This window comes from Macaca mulatta, chromosome 7 (assembly GCF_049350105.2).
Source record: "Macaca mulatta isolate MMU2019108-1 chromosome 7, T2T-MMU8v2.0, whole genome shotgun sequence".
Classification (NCBI taxonomy): Eukaryota; Metazoa; Chordata; class Mammalia; order Primates; family Cercopithecidae; genus Macaca; species Macaca mulatta.
Genome location: NC_133412.1, coordinates 43,195,657 through 43,210,517, shown reverse-complemented (window position 1 = coordinate 43,210,517; position 14,861 = coordinate 43,195,657). Strand labels below are relative to the sequence as shown.

The window sequence follows — 14,861 nt, the reverse complement described above, 5'->3', positions numbered from 1 at the left end:
CCCAGCTAATTAAAAAAGAATTTTGTAGAGATGGGGTTTTTCTAATAGTGGTTGGTTTGTTAGTTTCCTTCTATGGTAGTTTTTCCTGTATAAGCCTGAACATGCATGCAGTGGATGACTGAAAATGGTAGAGCTTATAAAGCTTATGAAGTGCATAGTTTTAATTAAACATATGGGCTGTGTGTGGTGACTACTTGGGAGGCTGAGGCAGAAGGATTGCTTCAGCCAAGGAGTTCGAAGTTAAGGCGAGCTATAATTGTGCCACTGCATTCCAGCCTGGGTAACAGAGTGAAAGCTTGTCTCTAAAAAAAAAAAAAAAAAAAAGGAAACATATGTAAAACTATTAAGTATCCATAAAAAATTTTTTTAAATGCAAAAATGATACATTGTGTAAGCCTAATGTAATTTTAAAACATAATCTCTAAAATCAATGTCATTCTGCAATTTTATAATTTTAGAGAAAATAGCATATATATGTTATTTTATAAAACATTTAATTTTTATTTTTTTGAGACAGGGTCTCACTTTGTTGCCCAGGCTGGAGTGCAGTGGCATGATCTCAGCTCACTGCAACCTCTGCCTCCCAGGTTCAAACGATTCTCCTGCCTCCTCCCACGTGGCTGGAATTACAGGTGTGCACCACCATGCCTGGCTAATTTTTTTATTTTTTATTTTTATTTTTGTTTTTTTGAGATGGAGTTTCACTCTTGTTGCCCAGGCTGGAGTGCAGTGGCTCAATCTGGGCTCACTGCAACCTCTTCCTCCCGGGTCGAAGCTATTCTCCTGCCTCAGCCTTCTGAGTAGCTGGGATTACAGGCATGCACCACCATACCTGGCTAATTTTGTATTTTTAGTCGAAACGGGATTTCTCCATGTTGGTCAGGCTCAGGTGATCCACCCTCCTCAGCCTTCCAAAGTGCTGGGATTACAGGCATAAGCCACCGTGCCTGGCCAATTTTTTTATTTTTAGTAGAAACAGGGTTTCATCATGTTGGCCAAGCTGGTCTCGAACTCCTGACCTCAAGTGATCCGCCAACCTTGGCCTCCCAAAGTGCTGGGAATACAGGCATGAGCCACCACGCCCGGCCAGTAAAACATTATATATCAGTATTTTTCTTCATAAAATTGTACCTACTGTTAAGGAAAACCAGTGCAGGCTGTTGGCAGAATGCCTTGTGCTTCACTACACTGATTACAGTTGATTAACACCTTTACTTCTCTTTTCAATTCCTTTATCCACTCATTCATGATTCCTCCTCCACCCCATTAAAAATAATCAACCAACCAAAAACAAACAAATGAAAAAGCCGTAAAAGCCCAGGTTGACTGTTCTGAAAAGTGACTGAGATGAGAAGGAGAGAAGGAAAGTAGTTTTGGCTAGATTTGTGGAGGTGACAGCGGTGGTGTGTGTATTTGAAGCATGAGGTTTGTGATAAAAGTGACAAAAGTGACCAGTCTTCCTTTTGTCACTTTTATCTTTCAAATATGTTTCCCTCTAACTTTATCGAGGTATATTCAAATATACTTTTGATACTGTCTAGGAAGGAGATGATGAGTAAAGAAAAGGTGATATGCCTTGTGCTTGTTCCTCCTTTCGTGTGGAATCCCCTTCCATCTCTCCTCTATCACCTACTCATATTTCCGAATTTATATGATGTCTTTCTTTTTTGACTCCTCAAGCCTAAGCTGTGTGTCCTTCTTGTGCTTCCTGTGATTACTCCTGTTATAGACTTATCACGTATTATATTGCTTGTTTCCTTGTCTGCCTTCTCTATTAAACCCCTGTAAGGCAGGGTCATGTCTCATTTGTCTTTGTGTTTTAGTGCCTGGTTCTTAAGAGCCTGGCACATGCTAGAGGTACCATTTTAGGATTCTTGGTTGCAAATGACAGAAATTAATTCTGGTTAGCTGAAACAAAGAAAAGGAATTTATTGGAAGCATATTGGTTGGCTTACAGAAATGACTAGAAGACTGGAGAACCAGACTCAGAGAACAAATATGAAACAAACCTCAAGGCTAGACCATAGCCAAAGTTATGCTATATCCTCTTCCTGTTGAACACACTGTTGATGCCACTGGATGCCATTGCTGGAGCATTGCCACTGGGTGCTGTATATCACTGCTCTAAGAATGATTTTTTTTTTTTTTTTGCTTATAAACAATAGAAATTGATTTCCCATGGTTCTCAAGGCTGGAGATTCGAGATCAGGGTGCCAACAAGGTCAGGTTCTGGTGAGGGCCCACTTTTGGGTGGCAGACTGCTGACTTCGTGTATCCTTATATGGTGGAAACAGCCCTGAGAATGAATCTTAAACTGTTTTTGCTACTTAGCTCTAGATTCAAATTCTGCATGAGTGCATATAATTGACCAATCTATGTGCTTGGTCCCTAAATAGGGAGAGCAAATATCAGAGTTTTTTTTTTTTGTTTTTTGTTTTTGTTTTTTTTTTGAGGCAGAGTCTCACTCTGTCACCCAGGATGGAGTGCAGTGGCTCAATCTTGGCTCACTGCAACCTCTGCCTCCCAGGTTCAAGCGATTCTCCTGCCTCAGCCTCCTGAGTAGCTGGGATTACCGGTGGGTGCCACCATGCCTGGCTAATTTTTGTATTTTTAGTAAAGACAGGGTTTCACCATATTGGTCAGGCTGGTCTCAAACTCCTGACCTCATGATCCACCCGCCTTGGCCTCCCAAAATGCTGGGATTATAGGTGTGAGCCACCATACCTGGCCAAATATCTGGTCTTTTTCCGCTTTCATGATTGGTTCGGACACCCAGTCTTTTTTATAAGATACATACAGTGGCAAATTTTCTAAACACAGAAAGGGAGTTCAGATGCTGGGTGGTCAAAAATAAAACTGATACATGTCCATTTCAATATTAAATAAATATTTGTCAGATGAATGAATGAGAGAATCGGAGTCATGATTTCCTGTCTCTAAACCTTTAAGTCACCAAACATTGAAGTAATAGTGGTGTTGCTAACGTAATTGAAAATAAAATCAATACCAAACCATAAAATAAGCAAAAGATAAGCAAACTCAGCAAATTTCTGGTTTTTAAAATGATGAGTACCTCATTAAGTGATTTAAATCAAATTATTTGAATTGAATTTATACTTTTTTTGGTCCCTTATTTTGAAATACCCAAGCCATGAGCTTATTTGCATATCTGATAATCTAATGCTGGATAGAATCAGGATTCTAATTTGGCTGAAGTGATTTCAGAGCATGTAGCTGCTATACCCCACTACATTTTATAGTTTTCATATAGTTGTATTCAGCAATGAATTAAAACAGGAACAATAAATCAGTATTTTAGAGAGCTCAGTCAGAGGAATGTTTATGCTTGTGAGGGAAAAAAGGTTTTTATTTATTTCTAAACCATCTTACTCACCAAATATAAGGTCTTACTATAACAACTTTGGAAAACAGTTTGGCATTACCTACCACAGTTGAGTGTGTGTGTGTGTGTGTGTGCGTGCGCGCACGCGTGTATACATATATGCTAGGAATTTCATTCTTAGATATTTTTTTAAAATCTATGCATTTTTATATGCATCAAAACTCATAATAGCTTGTATATGACTTTGTAATCATTTATAACGACCTCACATTGGAAACCAGTCAAATGTCAATTAACAATAAATGGATACATTAAATTGTGTATTTCTTTTCTTTTTTTTTTTTTTTGAGACACAGTTTTGCTCTTGTCGCTCAGGCTAGAGTGCAATGGTGCGATCTCGGCTCACTGCTACTTCCGCCTCCAGGATTCAAGCAATTCCCCTGTCTCAGCCTCCTGAGTATCTGGATTACAGGCGTCCACCACCACGTCTGGCTATTTTTTCTTTTTTGTGTTTTTTAGTAGAGATGGGGTTTCACCATGTTGGCCAGGCTGGTCCTGAACTCCTGACCTCAGGTAATCCACCTGCCTCGGCCTCCCAAAGTGCTGGGATTACAGGCATGAGCCACTGCACCTGGCAAAATTGTGTATTCTTAAAATGAAAAACTATACAGAAATGAAAATGAACAAACTGCTATATATGAGTTTGGCCAAATCTCAAAAAACACTGTAGAATGAAAAAAGCTAGACCAAAAGACCGCATGCTTTATAGGTCCTTCCATGTTCCATTTATGTAAAAGTTCAGAAATAGAAAAAAACTAATCTACTGTTAGCATTCAAGATAGTGGTTCTCTCAGGGAAAGTTGGAGGGGGCTTCCTGTTACTAGTGATGTACTATTTCTCGACCTGTGAGGTGTTTGTAATGGATGATGTGTTTATTTTGTGATAATTCCTGGAGTTGTACATTTTCTTTCTATATGTGTGTTATACTTTAATTAAAAAGTAAAAACAAAACAAAAAGCAAAACAAAACAGGCTAGGTGCAGTAGCTCACGCTTGTTATCCCAACACTTTGGGAAGCCAGCATGGGCGGATCACTTGAGCCCATGAGTTCAAGACCAGCAGTTTGAGACCAACCTAGGGAACATGGCAAAATCCCATCTCTACCAAAAAAAAAAAAGGCCAGACTTGGTGGTGTGCACCTGTAGTCCCAAGCTACTTAGGAGGCTAAGGTGGGAGGATCAATTGAGGTAAGCCATGTTTGTGCCACTACACTCCACACTGATTTGAGTTTTGCTGAAACCAGTGGTTAAATATTTCTCTCTGGAAGGAAGTGGGGTAAGAGCACCTCAGATGTGGAGAACTGATTTCATCATATTTTTCATTTCATGGTACACTTTTGTGACTAACATGTATGAAGCCCTGCTTTATTTTATTCTCCTTTATCTCGTCTTCACTCCCATTTCCTTTCCCTCACAGTTATCCATATGTCTAATATATTATCCTGAGTGTCTTTGAAAACTATCATACTAACTTTATGTCTATATATCTGATATAGACATAAATATCTATGTATATGTCTAATATATTGTCTAATATATCATCCTGAATGTCTTTGAAAGCTATCATACTAACTTTAATATATATGTTTTAAGTTTATATAAATGCTCTTTTGCTGTAGATTCCTTTCTGCTTCTTACTATTTTCATTCAACACTAAATTTAAATAATGTATCTGTGTTTCTGTGTTTACATCTATTCTTTTACTTCTGATTATCCCATGGTACTCGATAATGGTATCAGTTGCATTTTTAAAATTATTCCTGGCTGGGTGTGGTGGTTCATGCCTGTAATCCCAGCAATTTATGGGAGCCAAGGTAGGAGAATTGCTTGGCCCAGGAGTTTGAGGCTGCAGTGAGCTATGATTGCACCACCTCACTACAGCCTGGGTGACAGAATGAGACTTTGTCCCAAATAAATATTCATTCATTTAACAGATACTCCCCATATACTATTTGCCAGGTACTGTTCTAGGTGCTGGTTATGCAGCAGTGAATAAAACAGAAAAATCTGTACCCTCATGGAACTTACAATCTTGTGGAAAGAGAGAGAATAAGTAAGTAAAACATATGGTATGTTAGACAGGCAAGCTGGTTAAGTTTTATGCCTCAGTTTGTTCAATTATAATAAAGGTACTTGAAACAAAATCTCCAAGGACCTTCCTAGCTCTAAAAATCCCATGATTCTGTGGTGTTTTAACTTTCTCATTTTTTTCTACTGTGCTGACCTCATCCCTTTAATAAATATTTATACACCTACCGTGTGTTTATAACTGCTATGCATGTGAGAGAATCAAAAGTAGAGCACAAAGTTTCTGCCTTTGAATTATTTATAGTCGGTCTGGAAACAAGAGGTATCTGTATATTAACACTGTTATTTCCAGTCTGTTCTTATCTGTTTAGAACAGATCCATATTCTCAAGGGAATAGCAGCTACTTCAGCTGCAACCTAATTTCTGCGTGAGGGATAGGGTTGCCCCTGAACACAGTATAAGACTCCCTTTTTTAAATGTTCTTATATATGTAAGAATCCTCACTGTAGTTCTGTAGCATTATTTTATGTTGTCCACTTATTTTCAATCTGGAACTTAGCCAGGATAGGAAAATTTATCTCAGAATTTATTAGATTGGTCTTCATTGGGATTTAATGGATGATCACTCACTGCCCTCATCTTTTGTGTGCCTATGTATGTCTGTGTGTAGTATCCCTCACTGCCTGCTGGGGATCAGTTCCAGGACCACCTGTGGATTCTAAAATCCACTCAAGCCCCACAGTTACCTGTTCAGAACTTGTGGATACAAAAAGTTGGCCTTCTATTTTTGCAACTTTCTTTTCCCATAATACCATATTTTCGATCCAGGTTGGTTGCAGATGCAAAATTGCCCATACTGAGGGCTGACATATTTATTGCAAAAAAAAAAAAAAAGAAAGAAAGAAAACCATGTGTAAGTGGAACTGCACAGTTCAAATCCATGTTGTTCAAGAGTCAACTGTATTTATATGTTTGTTTAATTATGTTCAAGTATAATGTTCTGGATGCCTGAGTAAATGTGACCAACAAGGCTTTCAGCACACCAAATATGCTTATACTTTGTGCTTTGGTTTGTTTCTGCGTCTATTTTGTAAGAAAGTATTGTTTTTAGAAATATATCTTTGCATTTCATTGGCTGTATGTACTTTGTGATAAAAGTATACCACTCCACAGGGATTAGGGATAGTGGGGTGAAGCGGGGAGAGCAGCGTGTGTGCTTATAAAAGGGCAACACCAGGGGCCCTTGTGATGGAACTGCGCTGCATCTTGTCTTTGATAATGGATACATGGTTTTATGCACATGTGACAAAACTGTGCTTATAAAGGGCAATAACCAGGGATCCTTGTAATGGAACTGTACTATATCTTGATTTTGGTGATGGATATGTTGTATTATGCACATGTGATAAAACTGCATAGAACTAAACACACACAGATGAATACAAATAAAACTGGGGAAATCAGGATGAGATAGGTGAATCGTATCAATGTCAATAATACAGCTGTGCTATAGTTTTGCAAGATGTTACCATTTGAAGAAAACGGGGTGAAAGGTATACCAGATCTCTATGATTTCTTTCAACTGAATGTGAACCTACAATTATCTCAAACTAAAAGTTTCAATTAAAAACAATTTAAAGAAGTCTGTGTTAAAAGATAGTGGCTTAACACATGTAGATGCAGGAAGCACATTCATATATCACTTTGTGGAGCATGACTTTCATTTACAATCAAAGGATGCTCTGCTAAATAGATTTTATAAATTTTCTATTCTGAGTTTTCTTGTGCATGTATAGAAAGTAAGGCAATAGCTGTGATGTGTTATCTTCATTAGCAGAAGAAGAACTTTGCAAACACTTAAGTGATGCCAGTTTTGTATCAGTCTCATTGTCTGTGTCAAATGGAAATTCAGTTAATTCTAATAATGGTTCTTTTTTTTCATACAATTCATGGAATAAAATTAAAGTTTTTGGAAGTTCATTCATCAGAATGGAAATATTTGATATTATTGTGAATGCTAATGTGAATTCAACATCAAAGAAAATGTTACTTTTTTTTTTTTTTTTGGAGACAGAGTCTCACTCTGTCATCCAGGCTGGAGTGCAGTGGTGCCATCATGGCTTACTGCAGCCTCAACCTCCTGGGTTCAAGCAATCCTCCCACCTTAGCTTTCCAAGTAGCTGGGACTATAGTGCACGCTACCATACCCAGCAAATTAAAAAAATTTTTTGTACAAATGGGGTCTCATTATGTTGCCCAGGCTAGTCTCAAACTCCTGACTCAAGTGGTCCTTCTGCCTCGGTCTCCCAGAGTGCTGGGACATGAGCCACTGTGCCTGGCCATTTGTTATTTTTTTTTAATTTTTTTAAATTAAATTTAATTAATTATTATTATTTTTTGAGACTCGCTCTGTTGCCCAGGTTGGAGTGCAGTGGCACTATCTTGGCTCACTGCAACCTCTGCCTCCAGGGTTCAAGCGATTCTCGTGCCTCAGCCTCCCGAGTAGCTGGAATTACAGGTGCATGCCTCCATGCCCTGCTAACTTTTGTGTTTTTAGTAGAGATGGGGTTTCGCCCTGTTGGCCAGGCTGACCTCAAGTGATCCTCCCGCCTCGGCCTCCCAAAGTGCTGTGATTATAGGCGTGAGCTACTATGCCCAGCCAATTTTATTTTTTTGTTCAGATGAGGTCTTGCTGTGTTGCCCAGGCTGGTCTTGAACTCCTGGCCTCAAGTGATCTTTCTGCCTTGACCTCCCAGTGTTAGGATTATAGATATGAGCCATCACACCTGGCCTGTTTTTAGAATAATGATATAAATATTAAGTATAATGGGGCAGAGTTAATGTCAAAACAGTGTTCTTACTATATTAAGAAACAATGTAGCAGAAAATATATTTGAAATTGGTTGTAGCACATTCATTATTTATAATTACATCTAAATAAGTCTGGTATTCTACCAATAAAATCACTATAATTTTCAAAATTTACAAGTATTTCTATATACATATAGTATTTTTACTAGAAATTTTTGTGATAACTGATGTTGAATTTTTAAAAATGTTTCAGCAAGTCAGTATTTACGTTGTTTCATTGCCACCTGTCAGCAATAACATCTTAGAGATACTTGAAAAATATGTTTACCACTCCGTATTTACTCCCTGAAATTTTTTCAGGGAACTTGAGATGGAGTGGCATCCTCATTTTAAAAATACATATATCTATCCTGACAATATTTAGCAGTTCAAAAGGTAATCAGATTGTGAGTATATTATTTTGCTTTCATTCTTTTCACCCTCCATTTCAAGACACTATCGAATTTTTCTTTCTTTTTTTCTTCTTTCTTTCTTTCTTTCTTTTTTTTTTTTTTTTTTTTTTTTTGAGACAAGGTCTTGCTTGGTCACCCAGGCTGGCTGGAGTGCAGAGGTGTGAACAAGGCTCACTGCAGCCTCGACCTCCTGGGCTCAAGCAATCGTCCCATCCCAGCCCCACCAAGGAGCTGGGACTACAAGACTGCACCACCATGCCTGGCGACTTTTGGTATTTTTTGTAAAGACAGGATTTTGTCATGTCTCAAATTCCTGAGCTCTAGCGATTCGCAGGCCTCAGCCTCCCAAAGTGCTGGGATTATAGATGTGAGCTACTGTACCTGGTGTTTATTAAATTCTTGACTCAGTTTATGCCCTCACCCCCTTCTCTTCCACTTCTCACAGACACACACACACACGTCAAGGACCTAACCAAGTTAGATGAATCTTGTGTCTGGGTGTAGCTGCTCCTGTTTCCTGGTTGTTAGTAGATATTCCATGTTGGTTAAAGCTGTGGTTTCTTCCTCTTGAGGTGCTTATGATTTCTGTGCTGCAGCTTGTTTCCCTGCAGAAGCTATTGACTCCTACTGAAACTCCTTTTGTGTGTGCATGTGTCTGTTGTTAAAGCTAACCTATAGTGCTTGGTACAATACAGTTGGTCTGGCTATGCTCTTAAGACTTTGTCAGTGGCATCATCTTTCCATCTAGTGTTTAAAATGACTCATAATTACAAGTTACTAAATTACTTAATTAAAAAAATATGATATTGACATATTGAATTCCGTAATATGACATTGCTTAAGTCTCTTGTTCAGAAGACTTTGGTTCCTTGGTGAGATTTGATATAAATGATTCTATTTAAGTACATTTGCCCCTTGGTATCCTCCAAGGATTAGTTCCAGGATACCCCCAACCTCCACCCCTTGGATACCAAAGTCCACATATACTCAAGCCCCTTACGTAAAATGGTGTAGTATTTGCATATAATCTACACACATCCTCCGGTATACTTTAGTTAGTTAGTTAGTTAGTTAGTTAGCTAGTTAGTTTTGAGATGGAGTCTGGCTCTGTTGCCCAGACTGGAGTGCAGTGGCGTGATCTTGGCTCACTGCAAGCTCCGCCTCCCAGGTTCATGCCATTCTCCTGGCTCAGCCTCCCGAGTAGCTGGGACTACAGGAGCCCGCCACCACGCCTGGCTAATTTTTTGTATTTTTAGTAGAGACAGGGTTTCACTGTGTTAGCCAGAATGGTCTCGATCTCCTGATCTCGTGATCCGCCCACCTCGGCCTCCCAAAGTGCTGGGATTACAGGCATGAGCCACCGCACCTGGCCCTTCCTGTCTACTTTAAATCACCTCTAGATTATCTATAATACCTAATTCCATTAAATGCTATATAAATAGTTATACCAAATTATTTTGTTAAATTTGTACTACATTTTTTTGTTGTATCATTCATTTGAGATAGAGCTTTACTCTGTTACCCAGGCTGGAGTGCAGTGGTGTGATCAGGGCTCACTGCAGCCTCAGCTTCCTGGGCTCAAGTGATTCTCATGCCTCAGTCTCCTGAGTAGCTGAGAATACAGGCATGTGCCACCCTGCCTGGCACTAACTTTCTTTCTTTCTTTTTTTTTTTTTTTAAGAGATGGGATCTCATTATATTGCCCAGGCTGGCTTTGAACTCTTGGGCTGAAACGATCCTCCTGCCTTGGCCTCTCAAAGTGCTGGAATTACAGACGTGAGCCACTGAGCCCAGTCTGTTATTTTTATTGTTTTTGAAAAACATCTTTTCGGTCCATATGTGGTGGCTCATGCCTGTAATCCCAGCACTTTGGGAGGCCGAGGCAGGCAGATCACCTGAGGTTAGGAGTTCGAGACCAGCCTGACCAACATGGAGAAACCCAGTCTCTACTGAAAATACAAAATTAGCTGGGCATGGTGGCACATGCCTGTAATCCCAGCTACTTGGGAGGCAGAGGCAGAAGAATCTCTTGAACCTTGGAGGTGGAGGTTGCGGTGAGCCAAGATCGAGCCACTGCACTCCAGCCTGGGCAACAAGAGCAAAACTGTCTCAAAAACAACAACAACAACAACAACAAAACATTTTTTCAATCCATGGTATGGATGTGGAACTCATGGATACGGAAGGCTGACTGTAGTATCTTTGAAATTTGTAATAAAGGGAAAGTACTTTTGGGTATTCTTTGAAATTTTTTTATATGGAAGTTACTTGAGTCTATATTTGAATTATGTTAAATGTATACATTTTTCCCATGTGAATGAGGCTCTGTACACAGTGCCCCAGAAATAGGCATGTTGTTCTTTCTTACGCTCTTTACCCTGTACACATTTCCTCTTTTGTACCCTTATTTATTCTTCTTGCTTTCTTTTTCTCCCCCTTATGTGCTTGTTTTTTCTTTTTTTTCCTCATTGCCTCTCTTCAGCATGTTTTGTTTTTAAAGTATGTATTTATTCTTTACTGAAACATGTTTCCCGAAGAACTTGTTTTTAAAAATTGCTTATTGGCTCTTAACCATAAGAAAACAATACATGAAGTCAGTTTAGTAATTATCACTATTAACAGAACTTTAAGTATCCTCAGGCATATTGGGGGAAATATTTGATTGGAATGAATTTAAGTCCAATTCTTACTCTTTTCAATACAGTTATTTCTCAAACTCTGAGGCTGCGGAGTTCGCACATTGAAATCTGTCATCTTTTTCAGAGAGACACTTTTTGTAATGTGTAAGTAGTTTTTGGCTTTCATTTTGATTTGTTTCAGTTAGCTATTTTCTGTATTAAACACAGTGAAACCTTAATTTTCCAGAAGTCTTAATAATTTGGAATATATTCTCCACGTAATAATTATGGGTAACAAATGATACAAAGTAATTCAATTGAAAGATGTCTCAAGATGTGCCTTGGGTCACTATTAATTCAACACCATTTATTAGAGACAAAATCTTCAATGTAAAGAATACGGTTCCCTTTTAGTAGTTATTTCCTGTGTTCTATTGTGAATGAGTTCAAATTATTAAATTTTGTGAAAAATACCCAAAAGAGCTAATGAAAAGGAATTTTATAAATTAATATATCTCAAATATGTACTTATAATTATAACTAGTTATTTCCAAGGATAAGGTGGTAGTTCTCAAAAAAACTTATTAAATATATGTTTTCATGAAAATACTGTATCTCTTCTCTTTCCCCTTTTTTTTTGAGACAGAGTCTACCTCTGTTGCCCAGGCTGGAGTACAGTGGCATGATCTTGGCTCATTGCAACCGCTGCCTACAGTGTTCAGGTGATTCTTGTTCCTCAGCCTCTCAAGTAGCTGGGATTATAGGCATGCACCATCATGCCTGGCTAATTTTTGTATTTTTGGTAGAAACGGGGTTTCACCATGTTGGCCAGGCTGGTCTTGAACTGCTGACCTCAAGTGATCCACCCATCTCGGCCTCCCCAAAGTGCTGGGATTACAGGCATGAGCCACTCTGCCTGGCCTCTTACCCTTCTTTCTACATAGCAAGACATAAAACTCTTTTATGCAATAGTAAGTGTCTACTTTAGTTTGTTTATTTATTTATTTATTATTTTGAGACAGAGTCTCACTCTTGCCCAGGCTGGAGTGCAGTGGCATGATCTCAGCTCACTGCAGCCTCTGCCTTCCGGGTTCAAACAATTCTCCTGCCTCAGCCTCCTGAGTAGCTGGGATTTCAGGCATGTACCACCATGCCCCGCTAATTTTTTTTTTTTGTATTTTAAGTAGAGATGGGGTTTCACTGTGTTGGCCAGCCTGGTCTCGAACTCCTGACCTCAAGTGATCTGCCTGCCTTGGCCTTCCAAAGTGCTGGGATTACAGGCATGAGCCACCACACCTGGCCATGCTTTAGTTTAAAAAACGTAAAGTTAGTGTGTAGGAAAAAGGAGGATGTTTTAGTTTCTTCATTATGATGGAATGAAAATACTTTACCAGAGTAATTTTTAAGGTTATATGTATTTAGAGCTTATAATATAAAATTCATGCACACATGAAAGCACATAAGTAAAGGCTGATATAACCTTTGACCTAATAATTCTATTTCAGTAAATGTATCCTGAAGAAATCCTAAAATTGTATCCAGAGGTTTATCAAGATTATTCATTGTACCCTTTAAAAAATATTAGCAAAATAAGTAGAAGTAATAAATGATCTACAGTAAGCACATAGGTCAAAAATGGTATTCCATAAAATAAAATACTATGCAGCCCTTTAAAAATTGTTTTCAAAGACTAATGAACTGGAGGAAAAAAAAACAAAAGTGCTTTTGTTATTCTGCAACTTTCTTAAACAGATGGTCAATTGGGTAAAACTGCTCTTTTTTTGGGAGCACTTGTTATATGCAGTGAGCTGAGGGTGATGAGTCAGCATTTAATAGCCTTCTCAGAAGAACAGGTTGTTAACACTTTCTTTTTAAGTGTCCATCTAGGAGGCATTTCTGAAAAGGTTAAGCCCTTTATCATATGTAGAAATCCTATATATAAGGAAATTGCTGCATAGGTGCCATTAGTATGTAAATAAAACAAGGAGAAACATTTAATCCTTCTTTAGTGTCTTTTTTTTTTCTTTTTTTTCCAGACAGAGTCTCGCTCAGTCGCCCAAGCTGGAGTGCAGTGGCATGATCTCGGCTCACTGCAACCTCCACCTCCCGGGTTCAAGCGATTCTCCTGCCTCTGCCTCCCGAGTAGCTGGGACTACAGGCACATGCCACCGTGCTTGGCTAATTTTTGTATTTTTAGTATAAATGGGGTTTCACCATATTGGCTGGGCTGGTCTCAAACTCCTGACCTGTGATCCACCTGCGTCGGCCTCCCAAAGTGCTGGGATAACAGGCATGAGCCACCTTGCCCAGCCTAGTCTCATTTTTAAAGAAAATAGTGAGAATACTTACAGTATATTTGAGCGATTAATACAGATTCCAAGAAATGTGTCATGAATTCTGAAAACTGATGACATTAGCAATATAGAAAATTAAATGAGTTTTGGGATTTCGATTAAAATGTTAATAATTATATTGTAAACAAGTATATACTACATAAGAATATCTTTGCCCTGAGATTTTATGGTCTACAAAGGAAGGTTGTTTACTGTAAACTAGCATTTTCTTAGGGTTGTTTCTTGTTGTTAAGTGGGAAAATATGGTTCATTGTTCAAATAGACTTGGGAAATCCTGAGTTAAGCAAAGTTTATCGGCTACCTTTATCAGAAGATTGCTAAGGATTTAGTATTTTTATATATATAAGTAAATATCCAAAGAGACCTGTAGTGTGTATACGTAATTTATTTGTCCATGGAATCTTTTCTTTGCACTTATTGGAAGTGTGTCTAACATGAAACAAAATCTGGGAAATTGTTGTAGATTAAACTTTTTTCCTATAATAGAGATACATAAATAATGACGGTACTGTGGAATGTATTCTCCTAGTTAAAGAAAAAAATAGGTTGGGTATGGTGGCTCACGCCTGTAATCCCAACACTTTGGGAGACTGAGGTGGGAGAATCTCTTGAGCCCAGGAATTTGAGACCAGCCTGGGCAACAAAATGAGACTCTGTCTCTACAACAAAAACAAACTAGCCACGCGCGGTAGTGCACACCTGTGGTCCCAGCTGCGCGGGAGGCTGAGGCAGAAGGATTGCTTGAGCCCAGGTGGTCAAGGCTGCAGTGAGCCATGTTTGCGCTACTCCATTTCAGCCTGGGCGACAGAGCGAGACCCTGTCTCAAAAATAAATAAATACATAAATAAAATTAAGTGATACCAGACAACCAAAGGAGACTGCAGATATATGATAGATTCTGTGTATTTTTTCTTTGAATCTATTGTGAGCATGCATTACTGTTATACTCTCTTACTTTTATTATTTAAAATTATTCTCTTTGATATATCTGCTGAGACTTACTTCTGGTAGATTTTTGTGTGTGTGCTTTTGTAGTTTTGGAACAGAAGCTTGTCTTCCACTGGGCTTTGTTTGTGGAAAACCTGGGTTGAGGCTGTACCCTCAAGAACTGTTTTACTTTTCAAGGGGTATCACTAGCTTGAGAACAGTTTTTTTTTTTCTTTTTGAGACGGAGTTTCGCTCTTGTTGCCCAGGCT

At 38.7% G+C, this 14,861-nt stretch overlaps 1 protein-coding gene across 18 annotated transcripts in view; it reads left to right on the top strand.

Annotated features, from left to right (window-relative positions):
• Positions 1-14,861, top strand: part of DENND4A (DENN domain containing 4A) — a 130,339-nt gene that overhangs the window by 19,539 nt on the left and 95,939 nt on the right. For 6 of the 18 annotated variants that reach the window (XM_015142511.3, XM_015142509.3, XM_015142508.3 and 3 more), the window contains exon 2: positions 11,398-11,476. The exons of 3 other annotated variants lie outside the window; for them this stretch is intronic. The gene's annotated coding sequence lies outside the window, so the exon portion shown is untranslated. Of the gene's footprint in view, positions 1-5,360; positions 5,455-8,599; positions 8,677-11,397; positions 11,477-14,861 lie in introns of those variants that run through there. 9 more of the 18 variants (XM_077939604.1, XM_077939600.1, XM_077939594.1 and 6 more) reach the window with 3 other exon arrangements.